This window comes from Brienomyrus brachyistius, chromosome 2 (assembly GCF_023856365.1).
Source record: "Brienomyrus brachyistius isolate T26 chromosome 2, BBRACH_0.4, whole genome shotgun sequence".
In the NCBI taxonomy this organism is placed as follows: domain Eukaryota; kingdom Metazoa; phylum Chordata; class Actinopteri; order Osteoglossiformes; family Mormyridae; genus Brienomyrus; species Brienomyrus brachyistius.
The window spans coordinates 11,993,136-12,012,749 of NC_064534.1; the positions used below are offsets into that span (position 1 = coordinate 11,993,136).

Consider the following 19,614-nt stretch of genomic DNA (forward strand, 5'->3'; position numbering starts at 1 on the left):
CCATTACAGATACATAAATAGAAGTGAATGTGTTACCACAACTACACCATTCCAAGTCCCCATTAGGATCTATTATGTTACGATAGTGTTTCTGGAAATGGCTACTGCATTATTTTGAATACATGGTGGTATTTTTTCTTGGGGGTTTTCCTTTAGGGGAGTATGGCTGTGCAAAGCTGAGAGTTGCTGATACCAAGGGAAGTTGTTTGTCGTGGCTGTGGTGGAGAACACCTCCTTGACGGTATGTGAAGTTTGGTATTTCTGGTGAGTTTCCTTGGTCCAACAACTGAAACACTGGAGAATGCGGGTATCGATCCCGCTACCTCTCGCATGCTAAGCGAGCGCTCTACCATTTGAGCTAATTCCCCATGTTTAGCTAAGACTCACATGTAATCCTTTGAGTCACTGGTTAATGACTCTTCAAAACAACTTCTAAACAGTTGTGAGAGCGCTGGCTCTTTATTACTTTTATATTTAAAAACCATCAACTAATTAGTTATGACCATTACAGATACATAAATGGAAGTGAATGTGTTACCACAACTACACCATTCCAAGTCCCCATTAGGATCTATTATGTTATGATAGTGTTTCTGGAAATGGCTACTGCATTATTTTGAATACATGGGGGTTTTCCTTTAGGGTAGTTTGGCTGTGCAAAGCTGAGGGTTGCTGATACCAAGGGAAGTTGTTTGTTGTGGCTGTGGTGGAGAACACCTCCTTGATGGTATGTGAAGTTTGGTATTTCTGGTGAGTTTCCTTGGTCCAACAGCTAAAACACTGGAGAATGCGGGTATCGATCCCGCTACCTCTCGCATGCTAAGCGAGCGCTCTACCATTTGAGCTAATTCCCCATGTTTAGCTAAGACTCACATGTAATCCTTTGAGTCACTGGTTAATGACTCTTCAAAACAACTTCTAAACAGTTGTGAGAGCGCTGGCTCTTTATTACTTTTATATTTAAAAACCATCAACTAATTAGTTATGACCATTACAGATACATAAATGAAAGTGAATGTGTTACCACAACTACACCATTCCAAGTCCCCATTAGGATCTATTATGTTATGATAGTGTTTCTGGAAATGGCTACTGCATTATTTTGAATACATGGTGGTATTTTTTCTTGGGGGGTTTCCTTTAGGGTAGTATGGCTGTGCAAAGCTGAGGGTTGCTGATACTAAGGGAAGTTGTTAGTCGTGGCTGTGGTGGAGAACACCTCCTTGATGGTATGTGAAGTTTGGTATTTCTGGTGAGTTTCCTTGGTCCAACAGCTAAAACACTGGAGAATGCAGGTATCGATCCCGCTACCTCTCGCATGCGAAGCGAGCGCTCTACCATTTGAGCTAATTCCCCATGTTTATCTAAGAGTCACATGTAATCCTTTGAGTCACTGGTTAATGACTCTTCAAAACAACTTCTAAACAGTTGTGAGAGCGCTGGCTCTTTATTACTTTTATATTTAAAAACCATCAACTAATTAGTTATGACCATTACAGATACATAAATGAAAGTGAATGTGTTACCACAACTACACCATTCCAAGTCCCCATTAGGATCTATTATGTTATGATAGTGTTTCTGGAAATGGCTACTGCATTATTTTGAATACATGGGGGTTTTCCTTTAGGGTAGTTTGGCTGTGCAAAGCTGAGGGTTGCTGATACCAAGGGAAGTTGTTTGTTGTGGCTGTGGTGGAGAACACCTCCTTGACGGTATGTGAAGTTTGGTATTCATGGTGAGTTTCCTTGGTCCAACAGCTGAAACACTGGAGAATGCGGGTATCGAACCCGCTACCTCTCGCATGCTAAGCGAGCGCTCTACCATTTGAGCTAATTCCCCATGTCTAACTAAGACTCACATGTAATTCTTTGAGTCACTGGTTAATGACTCTTCAAAACAACTTCTAAACAGTTGTGAGAGAGCTGGCTCTTTATTACTTTTATATTTAAAAACCATCAACTAATTAATTATGACCATTACAGATACATAAATAGAAGTGAATGTGTTACCACAACTACACCATTCCAAGTCCCCATTAGGATCTATTATGTTACGATAGTGTTTCTGGAAATGGCTACTGCATTATTTTAAATACATGGTGGTATTTTTTCTTGGGGGTTTTCCTTTAGGGGAGTATGGCTGTGCAAAGCTGAGAGTTGCTGATACCAGGGGAAGTTGTTTGTCGTGGCTGTGGTGGAGAACACCTCCTTGACGGTATGTGAAGTTTGGTATTTCTGGTGAGTTTCCTTGGTCCAACAACTAAACCACTGGAGAATGCGGGTATCGATCCCGCTACCTCTCGCATGCTAAGCGAGCGCTCTACCATTTGAGCTAATTCCCCATGTTTAGCTAAGACTCACATGTAATCCTTTGAGTCACTGGTTAATGACTCTTCAAAACAACTTCTAAACAGTTGTGAGAGCGCTGGCTCTTTATTACTTTTATATTTGAAAACCATCAACTAATTAGTTATGACCATTACAGATACATAAATGAATGTGAATGTGTTACCACAACTACACCATTCCGAGTCCCCATTAGGATCTATTATGTTATGATAGTGTTTCTGGAAATGGCTACTGCATTATTTTGAATACATGGGGGTTTTCCTTTAGGGTAGTTTGGCTGTGCAAAGCTGAGGGTTGCTGATACCAAGGGAAGTTGTTTGTTGTGGCTGTGGTGGAGAACACCTCCTTGATGGTATGTGAAGTTTGGTATTTCTGGTGAGTTTCCTTGGTCCAACAACTAAAATACTGGAGAATGCGGGTATCGATCCCGCTACCTCTCGCATGCTAAGCGAGCGCTCTACCATTTGAGCTAATTCCCCATGTTTAGCTAAGACTCACATGTAATCCTTTGAGTCACTGGTTAATGACTCTTCAAAACAACTTCTAAACAGTTGTGAGAGCGCTGGCTCTTTATTACTTTTATATTTAAAAACCATCAACTAATTAGTTATGACCATTACAGATACATAAATGAAAGTGAATGTGTTACCACAACTACACCATTCCAAGTCCCCATTAGGATCTATTATGTTACGATAGTGTTTCTGGAAATGGCTACTGCATTATTTTGAATACATGGTGGTATTTTTTCTTGGGGGTTTTCCTTTAGGGGAGTATGGCTGTGCAAAGCTGAGAGTTGCTGATACCAAGGGAAGTTGTTTGTCGAGGCTGTGGTGGAGAACACCTCCTTGACGGTATGTGAAGTTTGGTATTTCTGGTGAGTTTCCTTGGTCCAACAACTAAAATACTGGAGAATGCGGGTATCGATCCCGCTACCTCTCGCATGCTAAGCGAGCGCTCTACCATTTGAGCTAATTCCCCATGTTTAGCTAAGACTCACATGTAATCCTTTGAGTCACTGGTTAATGACTCTTCAAAACAACTTCTAAACAGTTGTGAGAGCGCTGGCTCTTTATTACTTTTATATTTAAAAACCATCAACTAATTAGTTATGACCATTACAGATACATAAATGAATGTGAATGTGTTACCACAACTACACCATTCCGAGTCCCCATTAGGATCTATTATGTTATGATAGTGTTTCTGGAAATGGCTACTGCATTATTTTGAATACATGGGGGTTTTCCTTTAGGGTAGTTTGGCTGTGCAAAGCTGAGGGTTGCTGATACCAAGGGAAGTTGTTTGTTGTGGCTGTGGTGGAGAACACCTCCTTGATGGTATGTGAAGTTTGGTATTTCTGGTGAGTTTCCTTGGTCCAACAGCTAAAACACTGGAGAATGCGGGTATCGATCCCGCTACCTCTCGGATGCTAAGCGAGCGCTCTACCATTTGAGCTAATTCCCCATGTTCAGCTAAGGCTCACATGTAATCCTTTGAGTCACTAGTTAATAACTCTTCAAAACAACTTCTAAACAGTTGTGAGAGCGCTGGCTCTTTATTACTTTTATATTTAAAAACCATCAACTAATTAGTTATGACCATTACAGATACATAAATGAAAGTGAATGTGTTACCACAACTACACCATTCCAAGTCCCCATTAGGATCTATTATGTTATGATAGTGTTTCTGGAAATGGCTACTGCATTATTTTGAATACATGGTGGTATTTTTTCTTGGGGGTTTTCCTTTAGGGTAGTATGGCTGTGCAAAGCTGAGGGTTGCTGATACTAAGGGAAGTTGTTAGTCGTGGCTGTGGTCGAGAACACCTCCTTGACGGTATGTGAAGTTTGGTATTCATGGTGAGTTTCCTTGGTCCAACAGCTGAAACATTGGAGAATGCGGGTATCGATCCCGCTACCTCTCGCATGCTAAGCGAGCGCTCTACCATTTGAGCTAATTCCCCATGTCTAGCTAAGAGTCACATGTAATTCTTTGAGTCACTGGTTAATGACTCTTCAAAACAACTTCTAAACAGTTGTGAGAGAGCTGGCTCTTTATTACTTTTATATTTAAAAACCATCAACTAATTAGTTATGACCATTACAGATACATAAATGAAAGTGAATGTGTTACCACAACTACACCATTCCAAGTCCCCATTAGGATCTATTATGTTATGATAGTGTTTCTGGAAATGGCTACTGCATTATTTTGAATACATGGGGGTTGTCCTTTAGGGTAGTTTGGCTGTGCAAAGCTGAGGGTTGCTGATACCAAGGGAAGTTGTTTGTTGTGGCTGTGGTGGAGAACACCTCCTTGATGGTATGTGAAGTTTGGTATTTCTGGTGAGTTTCCTTGGTCCAACAGCTAAAACACTGGAGAATGTGGGTATCGATCCCGCTAACTCTCGCATGCTAAGCGAGCGCTCTACCATTTGAGCTAATTCCACATGTCAAGCTAAGAGTCACATGTAATTCTTTGAGTCACTGGTTAATGACTCTTCAAAACAACTTCTAAACAGTTGTGAGAGAGCTGGCTCTTTATTACTTTTATATTTAAAAACCATCAACTAATTAGTTATGACCATTACAGATACATAAATGAATGTGAATGTGTTACCACAACTACACCATTCCAAGTCCCCATTAGGATCTATTATGTTACGATAGTGTTTCTGGAAATGGCTACTGCATTATTTTGAATACATGGTGGTATTTTTTCTTGGGGGTTTTCCTTTAGGGTAGTATGGCTGTGCAAAGCTGAGGGTTGCTGATACCTGCTGATACCAAGGGAAGTTGTTTGTCGTGGCTGTGGTGGAGAACACCTCCTTGATGGTATGTGAAGTTTGGTATTTCTGGTGAGTTTCCTTGGTCCAACAGCTAAAACACTGGAGAATGCGGGTATCGATCCCGCTACCTCTCGCATGCGAAGCAAGCGCTCTACCATTTGAGCTAATTCCCCATGTTTATCTAAGAGTCACATGTAATCCTTTGAGTCACTGGTTAATGACTCTTCAAAACAACTTCTAAACAGTTGTGAGAGAGCTGGCTCTTTATTACTTTTATATTTAAAAACCATCAACTAATTAGTTATGACCATTACAGATACATAAATGAAAGTGAATGTGTTTCCACAACTACACCATTCCAAGTCCGCATTAGGATCTATTATGTTATGATAGTGTTTCTGGAAATGGCTACTGCATTATTTTGAATACATGGTGGTATTTTTTCTTGGGGGTTTTCCTTTAGGGTAGTATGGCTGTGCAAAGCTGAGGGTTGCTGATACTAAGGGAAGTTGTTAGTCGTGGCTGTGGTGGAGAACACCTCCTTGACGGTATGTGAACTTTGGTATTCATGGTGAGTTTCCTTGGTCCAACAGCTGAAACACTGGAGAATGCGGGTATCGATCCCGCTACCTCTCGCATGCTAAGCGAGCGCTCTACCATTTGAGCTAATTCCCCATGTCTAGTTAAGACTCACATGTAATTCTTTGAGTCACTGGTTAATGACTCTTCAAAACAACTTCTAAACAGTTGTGAGAGAGCTGGCTCTTTATTACTTTTATATTTAAAAACCATCAACTAATTAATTATGACCATTACAGATACATAAATAGAAGTGAATGTGTTATCACAACTACACCATTCCAAGTCCCCATTAGGATCTATTATGTTACGATAGTGTTTCTGGAAATGGCTACTGCATTATTTTGAATACATGGGGGTTTTCCTTTAGAGTAGTTTGGCTGTGCAAAGCTGAGGGTTGCTGATACCAAGGGAAGTTGTTTGTTGTGGCTGTGGTGGAGAACACCTCCTTGATGGTATGTGAAGTTTGGTATTTCTGGTGAATTTCCTTGGTCCAACAGCTGAAACACTGGAGAATGCGGGTATCGATCCCGCTACATCTCGCATGCTAAGCGAGCGCTCTACCATTTGAGCTAATTCCCCATGTTTAGCTAAGGCTCACATGTAATCCTTTGAGTCACTGGTTAATGACTCTTCAAAACAACTTCTAAACAGTTGTGAGAGAGCTGGCTCTTTATTACTTTTATATTTAAAAACCATCAACTAATTAGTTATGACCATTACAGATACATAAATGAATGTGAATGTGTTACCACAACTACACCATTCCAAGTCCCCATTAGGATCTATTATGTTACGATAGTGTTTCTGGAAATGGCTACTGCATTATTTTGAATACATGGTGGTATTTTTTCTTGGGGGTTTTCCTTTAGGGGAGTATGGCTGTGCAAAGCTGAGAGTTGCTGATACCAAGGGAAGTTGTTTGTCGTGGCTGTGGTGGAGAACACCTCCTTGACGGTATGTGAAGTTTGGTATTTCTGGTGAGTTTCCTTGGTCCAACAACTAAAACACTGGAGAATGCGGGTATCGATCCCGCTACCTCTCGCATGCTAAGCGAGCGCTCTACCATTTGAGCTAATTCCCCATGTTTAGCTAAGACTCACATGTAATCCTTTGAGTCACTGGTTAATGATTCTTCAAAACAACTTCTAAACAGTTGTGAGAGCGCTGGCTCTTTATTACTTTTATATTTAAAAACCATCAACTAATTAGTTATGACCATTACAGATACATAAATGAAAGTGAATGTGTTACCACAACTACACCATTCCAAGTCCCCATTAGGATCTATTATGTTATGATAGTGTTTCTGGAAATGGCTACTGCATTATTTTGAATACATGGGGGTTTTCCTTTAGGGTAGTTTGGCTGTGCAAAGCTGAGGGTTGCTGATACCAAGGGAAGTTGTTTGTTGTGGCTGTGGTGGAGAACACCTCCTTGATGGTATGTGAAGTTTGGTATTTCTGGTGAGTTTCCTTGGTCCAACAGCTAAAACACTGGAGAATGCGGGTATCGATCCCGCTACCTCTCGCATGCTAAGCGAGCGCTCTACCATTTGAGCTAATTCCCCATGTTTAGCTAAAGCTCACATGTAATCCTTTGAGTCACTGGTTAATGACTCTTCAAAACAACTTCTAAACAGTTGTGAGAGAGCTGGCTTTTTATTACTTTTATATTTAAAAACCATCAACTAATTAATTATGACCATTACAGATACATAAATAGAAGTGAATGTGTTACCACAACTACACCATTCCAAGTCCCCATTAGGATCTATTATGTTACTATAGTGTTTCTGGAAATGGCTACTGCATTATTTTGAATACATGGTGGTATTTTTTCTTGAGGGTTTTCCTTTAGGGTAGTATGGCTGTGCAAAGCTGAGGGTTGCTGATACTAAGGGAAGTTGTTAGTCGTGGCTGTGGTCGAGAACACCTCCTTGACGGTATGTGAAGTTTGGTATTCATGGTGAGTTTCCTTGGTCCAACAGCTGAAACATTGGAGAATGCGGGTATCGATCCCGCTACCTCTCGCATGCTAAGCGAGCGCTCTACCATTTGAGCTAATTCCCCATGTCTAGCTAAGAGTCACATGTAATTCTTTGAGTCACTGGTTAATGACTCTTCAAAACAACTTCTAAACAGTTCTGAGAGAGCTGGCTCTTTATTACTTTTATATTTAAAAACCATCAACTAATTAGTTATGACCATTACAGATACATAAATGAAAGTGAATGTGTTACCACAACTACACCATTCCAAGTCCCCATTAGGATCTATTATGTTATGATAGTGTTTCTGGAAATGGCTACTGCATTATTTTGAATACATGGGGGTTTTCCTTTAGGGTAGTTTGGCTGTGCAAAGCTGAGGGTTGCTGATACCAAGGGAAGTTGTTTGTTGTGGCTGTGGTGGAGAACACCTCCTTGATGGTATGTGAAGTTTGGTATTTCTGGTGAGTTTCCTTGGTCCAACAGCTAAAACACTGGAGAATGCGGGTATCGATCCTGCTACCTCTCGCATGCTAAGCGAGCGCTCTACCATTTGAGCTAATTCCCCATGTTTAGCTAAGACTCACATGTAATCCTTTGAGTCACTGGTTAATGACTCTTCAAAACAACTTCTAAACAGTTGTGAGAGCGCTGGCTCTTTATTACTTTTATATTTAAAAACCATCAACTAATTAGTTATGACCATTACAGATACATAAATGAAAGTGAATGTGTTACCACAACTACACCATTCCAAGTCCCCATTAGGATCTACCATGTTATGATAGTGTTTCTGGAAATGGCTACTGCATTATTTTGAATACATGGTGGTATTTTTTCTTGGGGGTTTTCCTTTAGGGTAGTATGGCTGTGCAAAGCTGAGGGTTGCTGATACTAAGGGAAGTTGTTAGTCGTGGCTGTGGTGGAGAACACCTCCTTGACGGTATGTGAAGTTTGGTATTCATGGTGAGTTTCCTTGGTCCAACAGCTGAAACACTGGAGAATGCGGGTATCGATCCCGCTACCTCTCGCATGCTAAGCGAGCGCTCTACCATTTGAGCTAATTCCCCATGTCTAGCTAAGACTCACATGTAATTCTTTGAGTCACTGGTTAATGACTCTTCAAAACAACTTCTAAACAGTTCTGAGAGAGCTGGCTCTTTATTACTTTTATATTTAAAAACCATCAACTAATTAATTATGACCATTACAGATACATAAATAGAAGTGAATGTGTTATCACAACTACACCATTCCAAGTCCCCATTAGGATCTATTATGTTATGATAGTGTTTCTGGAAATGGCTACTGCATTATTTTGAATACATGGGGGTTTTCCTTTAGGGGAGTATGGCTGTGCGAAGCTGAGAGTTGCTGATACCAAGGGAAGTTGTTTGTCGTGGCTGTGGTGGAGAACACCTCCTTGACGGTATGTGAAGTTTGGTATTTCTGGTGAGTTTCCTTGGTCCAACAACTAAAACACTGGAGAATGCGGGTATCGATCCCGCTACCTCTCGCATGCTAAGCGAGCGCTCTACCATTTGAGCTAATTCCCCATGTTTAGCTAAGACTCACATGTAATCCTTTGAGTCACTGGTTAATGACTCTTCAAAACAACTTCTAAACAGTTGTGAGAGCGCTGGCTCTTTATTACTTTTATATTTAAAAACCATCAACTAATTAGTTATGACCATTACAGATACATAAATGAAAGTGAATGTGTTACCACAACTACACCATTCCAAGTCCCCATTAGGATCTATTATGTTATGATAGTGTTTCTGGAAATGGCTACTGCATTATTTTGAATACATGGGGGTTTTCCTTTAGGGTAGTTTGGCTGTGCAAAGCTGAGGGTTGCTGATACCAAGGGAAGTTGTTTGTTGTGGCTGTGGTGGAGAACACCTCCTTGATGGTATGTGAAGTTTGGTATTTCTGGTGAGTTTCCTTGGTCCAACAGCTAAAACACTGGAGAATGCGGGTATCGATCCCGCTACCTCTCGCATGCTAAGCGAGCGCTCGACCATTTCAGCTAATTCCCCATGTTTAGCTAAGGCTCACATGTAATCCTTTGAGTCACTGGTTAATGACTCTTCAAAACAACTTCTAAACAGTTGTGAGAGAGCTGGCTCTTTATTACTTTTATATTTAAAAACCATCAACTAATTAATTATGACCATTACAGATACATAAATAGAAGTGAATGTGTTACCACAACTACACCATTCCAAGTCCCCATTAGGATCTATTATGTTACGATAGTGTTTCTGGAAATGGCTACTGCATTATTTTGAATACATGGTGGTATTTTTTCTTGGGGGTTTTCCTTTAGGGTAGTATGGCTGTGCAAAGCTGAGGGTTGCTGATACTAAGGGAAGTTGTTAGTCGTGGCTGTGGTCGAGAACACCTCCTTGACGGTATGTGAAGTTTGGTATTCATGGTGAGTTTCCTTGGTCCAACAGCTGAAACATTGGAGAATGCGGGTATCGATCCCGCTACCTCTCGCATGCTAAGCGAGCGCTCTACCATTTGAGCTAATTCCCCATGTCTAGCTAAGAGTCACATGTAATTCTTTGAGTCACTGGTTAATGACTCTTCAAAACAACTTCTAAACAGTTGTGAGAGAGCTGGCTCTTTATTACTTTTATATTTAAAAACCATCAACTAATTAGTTATGACCATTACAGATACATAAATGAAAGTGAATGTGTTACCACAACTACACCATTCCAAGTCCCCATTAGAATCTATTATGTTATGATAGTGTTTCTGGAAATGGCTACTGCATTATTTTGAATACATGGGGGTTTTCCTTTAGGGTAGTTTGGCTGTGCAAAGCTGAGGGTTGCTGATACCAAGGGAAGTTGTTTGTTGTGGCTGTGGTGGAGAACACCTCCTTGATGGTATGTGAAGTTTGGTATTTCTGGTGAGTTTCCTTGGTCCAACAGCTAAAACACTGGAGAATGCGGGTATCGATCCTGCTACCTCTCGCATGCTAAGCGAGCGCTCTACCATTTGAGCTAATTCCCCATGTTTAGCTAAGACTCACATGTAATCCTTTGAGTCACTGGTTAATGACTCTTCAAAACAACTTCTAAACAGTTGTGAGAGCGCTGGCTCTTTATTACTTTTATATTTAAAAACCATCAACTAATTAGTTATGACCATTACAGATACATAAATGAAAGTGAATGTGTTACCACAACTACACCATTCCAAGTCCCCATTAGGATCTACCATGTTATGATAGTGTTTCTGGAAATGGCTACTGCATTATTTTGAATACATGGTGGTATTTTTTCTTGGGGGTTTTCCTTTAGGGTAGTATGGCTGTGCAAAGCTGAGGGTTGCTGATACTAAGGGAAGTTGTTAGTCGTGGCTGTGGTGGAGAACACCTCCTTGACGGTATGTGAACTTTGGTATTCATGGTGAGTTTCCTTGGTCCAACAGCTGAAACACTGGAGAATGCGGGTATCGATCCCGCTACCTCTCGCATGCTAAGCGAGCGCTCTACCATTTGAGCTAATTCCCCATGTCTAGCTAAGACTCACATGTAATTCTTTGAGTCACTGGTTAATGACTCTTCAAAACAACTTCTAAACAGTTGTGAGAGAGCTGGCTCTTTATTACTTTTATATTTAAAAACCATCAACTAATTAATTATGACCATTACAGATACATAAATAGAAGTGAATGTGTTATCACAACTACACCATTCCAAGTCCCCATTAGGATCTATTATGTTATGATAGTGTTTCTGGAAATGGCTACTGCATTATTTTGAATACATGGGGGTTTTCCTTTAGGGGAGTATGGCTGTGCGAAGCTGAGAGTTGCTGATACCAAGGGAAGTTGTTTGTCGTGGCTGTGGTGGAGAACACCTCCTTGACGGTATGTGAAGTTTGGTATTTCTGGTGAGTTTCCTTGGTCCAACAACTAAAACACTGGAGAATGCGGGTATCAATCCCGCTACCTCTCGCATGCTAAGCGAGCGCTCTACCATTTGAGCTAATTCCCCATGTTTAGCTAAGACTCACATGTAATCCTTTGAGTCACTGGTTAATGACTCTTCAAAACAACTTCTAAACAGTTGTGAGAGCGCTGGCTCTTTATTACTTTTATATTTAAAAACCATCAACTAATTAGTTATGACCATTACAGATACATAAATGAAAGTGAATGTGTTACCACAACTACACCATTCCAAGTCCCCATTAGGATCTATTATGTTATGATAGTGTTTCTGGAAATGGCTACTGCATTATTTTGAATACATGGGGGTTTTCCTTTAGGGTAGTTTGGCTGTGCAAAGCTGAGGGTTGCTGATACCAAGGGAAGTTGTTTGTTGTGGCTGTGGTGGAGAACACCTCCTTGATGGTATGTGAAGTTTGGTATTTCTGGTGAGTTTCCTTGGTCCAACAGCTAAAACACTGGAGAATGCGGGTATCGATCCCGCTACCTCTCGCATGCTAAGCGAGCGCTCTACCATTTGAGCTAATTCCCCATGTCTAGCTAAGAGTCACATGTAATTCTTTGAGTCACTGGTTAATGACTCTTCAAAACAACTTCTAAACAGTTGTGAGAGAGCTGGCTCTTTATTACTTTTATATTTAAAAACCATCAACTAATTAGTTATGACCATTACAGATACATAAATGAAAGTGAATGTGTTACCACAACTACACCATTCCAAGTCCCCATTAGGATCTATTATGTTATGATAGTGTTTCTGGAAATGGCTACTGCATTATTTTGAATACATGGGGGTTTTCCTTTAGGGTAGTTTGGCTGTGCAAAGCTGAGGGTTGCTGATACCAAGGGAAGTTGTTTGTTGTGGCTGTGGTGGAGAACACCTCCTTGATGGTATGTGAAGTTTGGTATTTCTGGTGAGTTTCCTTGGTCCAACAGCTAAAACACTGGAGAATGCGGGTATCGATCCTGCTACCTCTCGCATGCTAAGCGAGCGCTCTACCATTTGAGCTAATTCCCCATGTTTAGCTAAGACTCACATGTAATCCTTTGAGTCACTGGTTAATGACTCTTCAAAACAACTTCTAAACAGTTGTGAGAGCGCTGGCTCTTTATTACTTTTATATTTAAAAACCATCAACTAATTAGTTATGACCATTACAGATACATAAATGAAAGTGAATGTGTTACCACAACTACACCATTCCAAGTCCCCATTAGGATCTACCATGTTATGATAGTGTTTCTGGAAATGGCTACTGCATTATTTTGAATACATGGTGGTATTTTTTCTTGGGGGTTTTCCTTTAGGGTAGTATGGCTGTGCAAAGCTGAGGGTTGCTGATACTAAGGGAAGTTGTTAGTCGTGGCTGTGGTGGAGAACACCTCCTTGACGGTATGTGAACTTTGGTATTCATGGTGAGTTTCCTTGGTCCAACAGCTGAAACACTGGAGAATGCGGGTATCGATCCCGCTACCTCTCGCATGCTAAGCGAGCGCTCTACCATTTGAGCTAATTCCCCATGTCTAGCTAAGAGTCACATGTAATTCTTTGAGTCACTGGTTAATGACTCTTCAAAACAACTTCTAAACAGTTGTGAGAGAGCTGGCTCTTTATTACTTTTATATTTAAAAACCATCAACTAATTAGTTATGACCATTACAGATACATAAATGAAAGTGAATGTGTTACCACAACTACACCATTCCAAGTCCCCATTAGGATCTATTATGTTATGATAGTGTTTCTGGAAATGGCTACTGCATTATTTTGAATACATGGGGGTTTTCCTTTAGGGGAGTATGGCTGTGCGAAGCTGAGAGTTGCTGATACCAAGGGAAGTTGTTTGTCGTGGCTGTGGTGGAGAACACCTCCTTGACGGTATGTGAAGTTTGGTATTTCTGGTGAGTTTCCTTGGTCCAACAACTAAAACACTGGAGAATGCGGGTATCGATCCCGCTAACTCTCGCATGCTAAGCGAGCGCTCTACCATTTGAGCTAATTCCCCATGTTTAGCTAAGACTCACATGTAATCCTTTGAGTCACTGGTTAATGACTCTTCAAAACAACTTCTAAACAGTTGTGAGAGCGCTGGCTCTTTATTACTTTTATATTTAAAAACCATCAACTAATTAGTTATGACCATTACAGATACATAAATGAAAGTGAATGTGTTACCACAACTACACCATTCCAAGTCCCCATTAGGATCTATTATGTTATGATAGTGTTTCTGGAAATGGCTACTGCATTATTTTGAATACATGGTGGTTTTCCTTTAGGGTAGTTTGGCTGTGCAAAGCTGAGGGTTGCTGATACCAAGGGAAGTTGTTTGTTGTGGCTGTGGTGGAGAACACCTCCTTGATGGTATGTGAAGTTTGGTATTTCTGGTGAGTTTCCTTGGTCCAACAGCTAAAACACTGGAGAATGCGGGTATCGATCCCGCTACCTCTCGCATGCTAAGCGAGCGCTCTACCATTTGAGCTAATTCCCCATGTTTAGCTAAGGCTCACATGTAATCCTTTGAGTCACTGGTTAATGACTCTTCAAAACAACTTCTAAACAGTTGTGAGAGAGCTGGCTCTTTATTACTTTTATATTTAAAAACCATCAACTAATTAATTATGACCATTACAGATACATAAATAGAAGTGAATGTGTTACCACAACTACACCATTCCAAGTCCCCATTAGGATCTATTATGTTACGATAGTGTTTCTGGAAATGGCTACTGCATTATTTTGAATACATGGTGGTATTTTTTCTTGGGGGTTTTCCTTTAGGGTAGTATGGCTGTGCAAAGCTGAGGGTTGCTGATACTAAGGGAAGTTGTTAGGCGTGGCTGTGGTCGAGAACACCTCCTTGACGGTATGTGAAGTTTGGTATTCATGGTGAGTTTCCTTGGTCCAACAGCTGAAACATTGGAGAATGCGGGTATCGATCCCGCTACCTCTCGCATGCTAAGCGAGCGCTCTACCATTTGAGCTAATTCCCCATGTTTAGCTAAGGCTCACATGTAATCCTTTGAGTCACTGGTTAATGACTCTTCAAAACAACTTCTAAACAGTTGTGAGAGAGCTGGCTCTTTATTACTTTTATATTTAAAAACCATCAACTAATTAATTATGACCATTACAGATACATAAATAGAAGTGAATGTGTTACCACAACTACACCATTCCAAGTCCCCATTAGGATCTATTATGTTACGATAGTGTTTCTGGAAATGGCTACTGCATTATTTTGAATACATGGTGGTATTTTTTCTTGGGGGTTTTCCTTTAGGGTAGTATGGCTGTGCAAAGCTGAGGGTTGCTGATACTAAGGGAAGTTGTTAGTCGTGGCTGTGGTCGAGAACACCTCCTTGACGGTATGTGAAGTTTGGTATTCATGGTGAGTTTCCTTGGTCCAACAGCTGAAACATTGGAGAATGCGGGTATCGATCCCGCTACCTCTCGCATGCTAAGCGAGCGCTCTACCATTTGAGCTAATTCCCCATGTTTAGCTAAGACTCACATGTAATCCTTTGAGTCACTGGTTAATGACTCTTCAAAACAACTTCTAAACAGTAGTGAGAGCGCTGGCTCTTTATTACTTTTATATTTAAAAACCATCAACTAATTAGTTATGACCATTACAGATACATAAATGAAAGTGAATGTGTTACCACAACTACACCATTCCAAGTCCCCATTAGGATCTATCATGTTATGATAGTGTTTCTGGAAATGGCTACTGCATTATTTTGAATACGTGGTGGTATTTTTTCTTGGGGGTTTTCCTTTAGGGTAGTATGGCTGTGCAAAGCTGAGGGTTGCTGATACTAAGGGAAGTTGTTAGTTGTGGCTGTGGTGGAGAACACCTCCTTGACGGTATGTGAACTTTGGTATTCATGGTGAGTTTCCTTGGTCCAACAGCTGAAACACTGGAGAATGCGGGTATCGATCCCGCTACCTCTCGCATGCTAAGCGAGCGATCTACCATTTGAGCTAATTCCCCATGTCTAGCTAAGACTCACATGTAATTCTTTGAGTCACTGGTTAATGACTCTTCAAAACAACTTCTAAACAGTTGTGAGAGAGCTGGCTCTTTATTACTTTTATATTTAAAAACCATCAACTAATTAATTATGACCATTACAGATACATAAATAGAAGTGAATGTGTTACCACAACTACACCATTCCAAGTCCCCATTAGGATCTATTATGTTATGATAGTGTTTCTGGAAATGGCTACTGCATTATTTTGAATACATGGGGGTTTTCCTTTAGGGTAGTTTGGCTGTGCAAAGCTGAGGGTTGCTGATACCAAGGGAAGTTGTTTGTTGTGGCTGTGGTGGAGAACACCTCCTTGATGGTATGTGAAGTTTGGTATTTCTGGTGAGTTTCCTTGGTCCAACAGCTAAAACACTGGAGAATGCGGGTATCGATCCCGCTACCTCTCGCATGCTAAGCGAGCGCTCTACCATTTGAGCTAATTCCCCATGTTTAGCTAAGGCTCACATGTAATCCTTTGAGTCACTGGTTAATGACTCTTCAAAACAACTTCTAAACAGTTGTGAGAGAGCTGGCTCTTTATTACTTTTATATTTAAAAACCATCAACTAATTAATTATGACCATTACAGATACATAAATAGAAGTGAATGTGTTACCACAACTACACCATTCCAAGTCCCCATTAGGATCTATTATGTTACGATAGTGTTTCTGGAAATGGCTACTGCATTATTTTGAATACATGGTGGTATTTTTTCTTGGGGGTTTTCCTTTAGGGTAGTATGGCTGTGCAAAGCTGAGGGTTGCTGATACTAAGGGAAGTTGTTAGTCGTGGCTGTGGTCGAGAACACCTCCTTGACGGTATGTGAAGTTTGGTATTCATGGTGAGTTTCCTTGGTCCAACAGCTGAAACATTGGAGAATGCGGGTATCGATCCCGCTACCTCTCGCATGCTAAGCGAGCGCTCTACCATTTGAGCTAATTCCCCATGTTTAGCTAAGACTCACATGTAATCCTTTGAGTCACTGGTTAATGACTCTTCAAAACAACTTCTAAACAGTTGTGAGAGCGCTGGCTCTTTATTACTTTTATATTTAAAAACCATCAACTAATTAGTTATGACCATTACAGATACATAAATGAAAGTGAATGTGTTACCACAACTACACCATTCCAAGTCCCCATTAGGATCTATTATGTTATGATAGTGTTTCTGGAAATGGCTACTGCATTATTTTGAATACATGGGGGTTTTCCTTTAGGGTAGTTTGGCTGTGCAAAGCTGAGGGTTGCTGATACCAAGGGAAGTTGTTTGTTGTGGCTGTGGTGGAGAACACCTCCTTGATGGTATGTGAAGTTTGGTATTTCTGGTGAGTTTCCTTGGTCCAACAGCTAAAACACTGGAGAATGCGGGTATCGATCCCGCTACCTCTCGCATGCTAAGCGAGCGCTCTACCATTTGAGCTAATTCCCCATGTCTAGCTAAGAGTCACATGTAATTCTTTGAGTCACTGGTTAATGACTCTTCAAAACAACCTCTAAACAGTTGTGAGAGAGCTGGCTCTTTATTACTTTTATATTTAAAAACCATCAACTAATTAGTTATGACCATTACAGATACATAAATGAAAGTGAATGTGTTACCACAACTACACCATTCCAAGTCCCCATTAGGATCTATTATGTTATGATAGTGTTTCTGGAAATGGCTACTGCATTATTTTGAATACATGGGGGTTTTCCTTTAGGGTAGTTTGGCTGTGCAAAGCTGAGGGTTGCTGATACCAAGGGAAGTTGTTTGTTGTGGCTGTGGTGGAGAACACCTCCTTGATGGTATGTGAAGTTTGGTATTTCTGGTGAGTTTCCTTGGTCCAACAGCTAAAACACTGGAGAATGCGGGTATCGATCCTGCTACCTCTCGCATGCTAAGCGAGCGCTCTACCATTTGAGCTAATTCCCCATGTTTAGCTAAGACTCACATGTAATCCTTTGAGTCACTGGTTAATGACTCTTCAAAACAACTTCTAAACAGTTGTGAGAGCGCTGGCTCTTTATTACTTTTATATTTAAAAACCATCAACTAATTAGTTATGACCATTACAGATACATAAATGAAAGTGAATGTGTTACCACAACTACACCATTCCAAGTCCCCATTAGGATCTACCATGTTATGATAGTGTTTCTGGAAATGGCTACTGCATTATTTTGAATACATGGTGGTATTTTTTCTTGGGGGTTTTCCTTTAGGGTAGTATGGCTGTGCAAAGCTGAGGGTTGCTGATACTAAGGGAAGTTGTTAGTCGTGGCTGTGGTGGAGAACACCTCCTTGATGGTATGTGAAGTTTGGTATTTCTGGTGAGTTTCCTTGGTCCAACAGCTAAAACACTGGAGAATGCGGGTATCGATCCCGCTACCTCTCGCATGCTAAGCGAGCGCTCTACCATTTGAGCTAATTCCCCATGTTTAGCTAAGGCTCACATGTAATCCTTTGAGTCACTGGTTAATGACTCTTCAAAACAACTTCTAAACAGTTGTGAGAGAGCTGGCTCTTTATTACTTTTATATTTAAAAACCATCAACTAATTAATTATGACCATTACAGATACATAAATAGAAGTGAATGTGTTACCACAACTACACCATTCCAAGTCCCCATTAGGATCTATTATGTTACGATAGTGTTTCTGGAAATGGCTACTGCATTATTTTGAATACATGGTGGTATTTTTTCTTGGGGGTTTTCCTTTAGGGTAGTATGGCTGTGCAAAGCTGAGGGTTGCTGATACTAAGGGAAGTTGTTAGGCGTGGCTGTGGTCGAGAACACCTCCTTGACGGTATGTGAAGTTTGGTATTCATGGTGAGTTTCCTTGGTCCAACAGCTGAAACATTGGAGAATGCGGGTATCGATCCCGCTACCTCTCGCATGCTAAGCGAGCGCTCTACCATTTGAGCTAATTCCCCATGTTTAGCTAAGGCTCACATGTAATCCTTTGAGTCACTGGTTAATGACTCTTCAAAACAACTTCTAAACAGTTGTGAGAGAGCTGGCTCTTTATTACTTTTATATTTAAAAACCATCAACTAATTAATTATGACCATTACAGATACATAAATAGAAGTGAATGTGTTACCACAACTACACCATTCCAAGTCCCCATTAGGATCTATTATGTTACGATAGTGTTTCTGGAAATGGCTACTGCATTATTTTGAATACATGGTGGTATTTTTTCTTGGGGGTTTTCCTTTAGGGTAGTATGGCTGTGCAAAGCTGAGGGTTGCTGATACTAAGGGAAGTTGTTAGTCGTGGCTGTGGTCGAGAACACCTCCTTGACGGTATGTGAAGTTTGGTATTCATGGTGAGTTTCCTTGGTCCAACAGCTGAAACATTGGAGAATGCGGGTATCGATCCCGCTACCTCTCGCATGCTAAGCGAGCGCTCTACCATTTGAGCTAATTCCCCATGTTTAGCTAAGACTCACATGTAATCCTTTGAGTCACTGGTTAATGACTCTTCAAAACAACTTCTAAACAGTAGTGAGAGTGCTGGCTCTTTATTACTTTTATATTTAAAAACCATCAACTAATTAGTTATGACCATTACAGATACATAAATGAAAGTGAATGTGTTACCACAACTACACCATTCCAAGTCCCCATTAGGATCTATCATGTTATGATAGTGTTTCTGGAAATGGCTACTGCATTATTTTGAATACGTGGTGGTATTTTTTCTTGGGGGTTTTCCTTTAGGGTAGTATGGCTGTGCAAAGCTGAGGGTTGCTGATACTAAGGGAAGTTGTTAGTTGTGGCTGTGGTGGAGAACACCTCCTTGACGGTATGTGAACTTTGGTATTCATGGTGAGTTTCCTTGGTCCAACAGCTGAAACACTGGAGAATGCGGGTATCGATCCCGCTACCTCTCGC

At 40.7% G+C, this 19,614-nt stretch overlaps 31 non-coding genes across 31 annotated transcripts; all 31 read right to left on the reverse strand.

The window, feature by feature from the left end:
- Positions 1–295: 295 nt before the first annotated feature.
- trnaa-agc (transfer RNA alanine (anticodon AGC)) lies at positions 296–368 on the reverse strand. Its single transcript has one exon. It is a non-coding gene; the product is annotated as a tRNA-Ala (tRNA).
- Positions 369–781: 413 nt separating this feature from the next.
- trnaa-agc (transfer RNA alanine (anticodon AGC)) lies at positions 782–854 on the reverse strand. The gene has a single exon. It is a non-coding gene; the product is annotated as a tRNA-Ala (tRNA).
- A 429-nt stretch (positions 855–1,283) lies between these two features.
- Positions 1,284–1,356, reverse strand: trnaa-cgc (transfer RNA alanine (anticodon CGC)). The gene has a single exon. It is a non-coding gene; the product is annotated as a tRNA-Ala (tRNA).
- Positions 1,357–1,769: 413 nt separating this feature from the next.
- trnaa-agc (transfer RNA alanine (anticodon AGC)) lies at positions 1,770–1,842 on the reverse strand. Its single transcript has one exon. It is a non-coding gene; the product is annotated as a tRNA-Ala (tRNA).
- Positions 1,843–2,271: 429 nt separating this feature from the next.
- Positions 2,272–2,344, reverse strand: trnaa-agc (transfer RNA alanine (anticodon AGC)). The gene has a single exon. It is a non-coding gene; the product is annotated as a tRNA-Ala (tRNA).
- Positions 2,345–2,757: 413 nt separating this feature from the next.
- Positions 2,758–2,830, reverse strand: trnaa-agc (transfer RNA alanine (anticodon AGC)). The gene has a single exon. It is a non-coding gene; the product is annotated as a tRNA-Ala (tRNA).
- Positions 2,831–3,259: 429 nt separating this feature from the next.
- On the reverse strand, positions 3,260–3,332 carry trnaa-agc (transfer RNA alanine (anticodon AGC)). Its single transcript has one exon. It is a non-coding gene; the product is annotated as a tRNA-Ala (tRNA).
- Positions 3,333–4,247: 915 nt separating this feature from the next.
- trnaa-agc (transfer RNA alanine (anticodon AGC)) lies at positions 4,248–4,320 on the reverse strand. The gene has a single exon. It is a non-coding gene; the product is annotated as a tRNA-Ala (tRNA).
- Positions 4,321–5,245: 925 nt separating this feature from the next.
- Positions 5,246–5,318, reverse strand: trnaa-cgc (transfer RNA alanine (anticodon CGC)). Its single transcript has one exon. It is a non-coding gene; the product is annotated as a tRNA-Ala (tRNA).
- Positions 5,319–5,747: 429 nt separating this feature from the next.
- On the reverse strand, positions 5,748–5,820 carry trnaa-agc (transfer RNA alanine (anticodon AGC)). Its single transcript has one exon. It is a non-coding gene; the product is annotated as a tRNA-Ala (tRNA).
- A 413-nt stretch (positions 5,821–6,233) lies between these two features.
- trnaa-agc (transfer RNA alanine (anticodon AGC)) lies at positions 6,234–6,306 on the reverse strand. Its single transcript has one exon. It is a non-coding gene; the product is annotated as a tRNA-Ala (tRNA).
- Positions 6,307–6,735: 429 nt separating this feature from the next.
- Positions 6,736–6,808, reverse strand: trnaa-agc (transfer RNA alanine (anticodon AGC)). The gene has a single exon. It is a non-coding gene; the product is annotated as a tRNA-Ala (tRNA).
- Positions 6,809–7,221: 413 nt separating this feature from the next.
- trnaa-agc (transfer RNA alanine (anticodon AGC)) lies at positions 7,222–7,294 on the reverse strand. Its single transcript has one exon. It is a non-coding gene; the product is annotated as a tRNA-Ala (tRNA).
- Positions 7,295–7,723: 429 nt separating this feature from the next.
- trnaa-agc (transfer RNA alanine (anticodon AGC)) lies at positions 7,724–7,796 on the reverse strand. Its single transcript has one exon. It is a non-coding gene; the product is annotated as a tRNA-Ala (tRNA).
- A 915-nt stretch (positions 7,797–8,711) lies between these two features.
- trnaa-agc (transfer RNA alanine (anticodon AGC)) lies at positions 8,712–8,784 on the reverse strand. Its single transcript has one exon. It is a non-coding gene; the product is annotated as a tRNA-Ala (tRNA).
- Positions 8,785–9,197: 413 nt separating this feature from the next.
- trnaa-agc (transfer RNA alanine (anticodon AGC)) lies at positions 9,198–9,270 on the reverse strand. The gene has a single exon. It is a non-coding gene; the product is annotated as a tRNA-Ala (tRNA).
- Positions 9,271–10,185: 915 nt separating this feature from the next.
- On the reverse strand, positions 10,186–10,258 carry trnaa-agc (transfer RNA alanine (anticodon AGC)). Its single transcript has one exon. It is a non-coding gene; the product is annotated as a tRNA-Ala (tRNA).
- Positions 10,259–11,173: 915 nt separating this feature from the next.
- trnaa-agc (transfer RNA alanine (anticodon AGC)) lies at positions 11,174–11,246 on the reverse strand. The gene has a single exon. It is a non-coding gene; the product is annotated as a tRNA-Ala (tRNA).
- A 413-nt stretch (positions 11,247–11,659) lies between these two features.
- trnaa-agc (transfer RNA alanine (anticodon AGC)) lies at positions 11,660–11,732 on the reverse strand. Its single transcript has one exon. It is a non-coding gene; the product is annotated as a tRNA-Ala (tRNA).
- Positions 11,733–12,145: 413 nt separating this feature from the next.
- On the reverse strand, positions 12,146–12,218 carry trnaa-agc (transfer RNA alanine (anticodon AGC)). The gene has a single exon. It is a non-coding gene; the product is annotated as a tRNA-Ala (tRNA).
- A 915-nt stretch (positions 12,219–13,133) lies between these two features.
- On the reverse strand, positions 13,134–13,206 carry trnaa-agc (transfer RNA alanine (anticodon AGC)). Its single transcript has one exon. It is a non-coding gene; the product is annotated as a tRNA-Ala (tRNA).
- Positions 13,207–13,619: 413 nt separating this feature from the next.
- On the reverse strand, positions 13,620–13,692 carry trnaa-agc (transfer RNA alanine (anticodon AGC)). Its single transcript has one exon. It is a non-coding gene; the product is annotated as a tRNA-Ala (tRNA).
- Positions 13,693–14,105: 413 nt separating this feature from the next.
- Positions 14,106–14,178, reverse strand: trnaa-agc (transfer RNA alanine (anticodon AGC)). The gene has a single exon. It is a non-coding gene; the product is annotated as a tRNA-Ala (tRNA).
- A 429-nt stretch (positions 14,179–14,607) lies between these two features.
- Positions 14,608–14,680, reverse strand: trnaa-agc (transfer RNA alanine (anticodon AGC)). Its single transcript has one exon. It is a non-coding gene; the product is annotated as a tRNA-Ala (tRNA).
- Positions 14,681–15,109: 429 nt separating this feature from the next.
- On the reverse strand, positions 15,110–15,182 carry trnaa-agc (transfer RNA alanine (anticodon AGC)). The gene has a single exon. It is a non-coding gene; the product is annotated as a tRNA-Ala (tRNA).
- A 915-nt stretch (positions 15,183–16,097) lies between these two features.
- On the reverse strand, positions 16,098–16,170 carry trnaa-agc (transfer RNA alanine (anticodon AGC)). Its single transcript has one exon. It is a non-coding gene; the product is annotated as a tRNA-Ala (tRNA).
- Positions 16,171–16,599: 429 nt separating this feature from the next.
- trnaa-agc (transfer RNA alanine (anticodon AGC)) lies at positions 16,600–16,672 on the reverse strand. Its single transcript has one exon. It is a non-coding gene; the product is annotated as a tRNA-Ala (tRNA).
- A 413-nt stretch (positions 16,673–17,085) lies between these two features.
- trnaa-agc (transfer RNA alanine (anticodon AGC)) lies at positions 17,086–17,158 on the reverse strand. The gene has a single exon. It is a non-coding gene; the product is annotated as a tRNA-Ala (tRNA).
- Positions 17,159–18,073: 915 nt separating this feature from the next.
- On the reverse strand, positions 18,074–18,146 carry trnaa-agc (transfer RNA alanine (anticodon AGC)). Its single transcript has one exon. It is a non-coding gene; the product is annotated as a tRNA-Ala (tRNA).
- A 429-nt stretch (positions 18,147–18,575) lies between these two features.
- On the reverse strand, positions 18,576–18,648 carry trnaa-agc (transfer RNA alanine (anticodon AGC)). Its single transcript has one exon. It is a non-coding gene; the product is annotated as a tRNA-Ala (tRNA).
- Positions 18,649–19,077: 429 nt separating this feature from the next.
- Positions 19,078–19,150, reverse strand: trnaa-agc (transfer RNA alanine (anticodon AGC)). Its single transcript has one exon. It is a non-coding gene; the product is annotated as a tRNA-Ala (tRNA).
- Between the last annotated feature and the right edge of the window lie 464 nt (positions 19,151–19,614).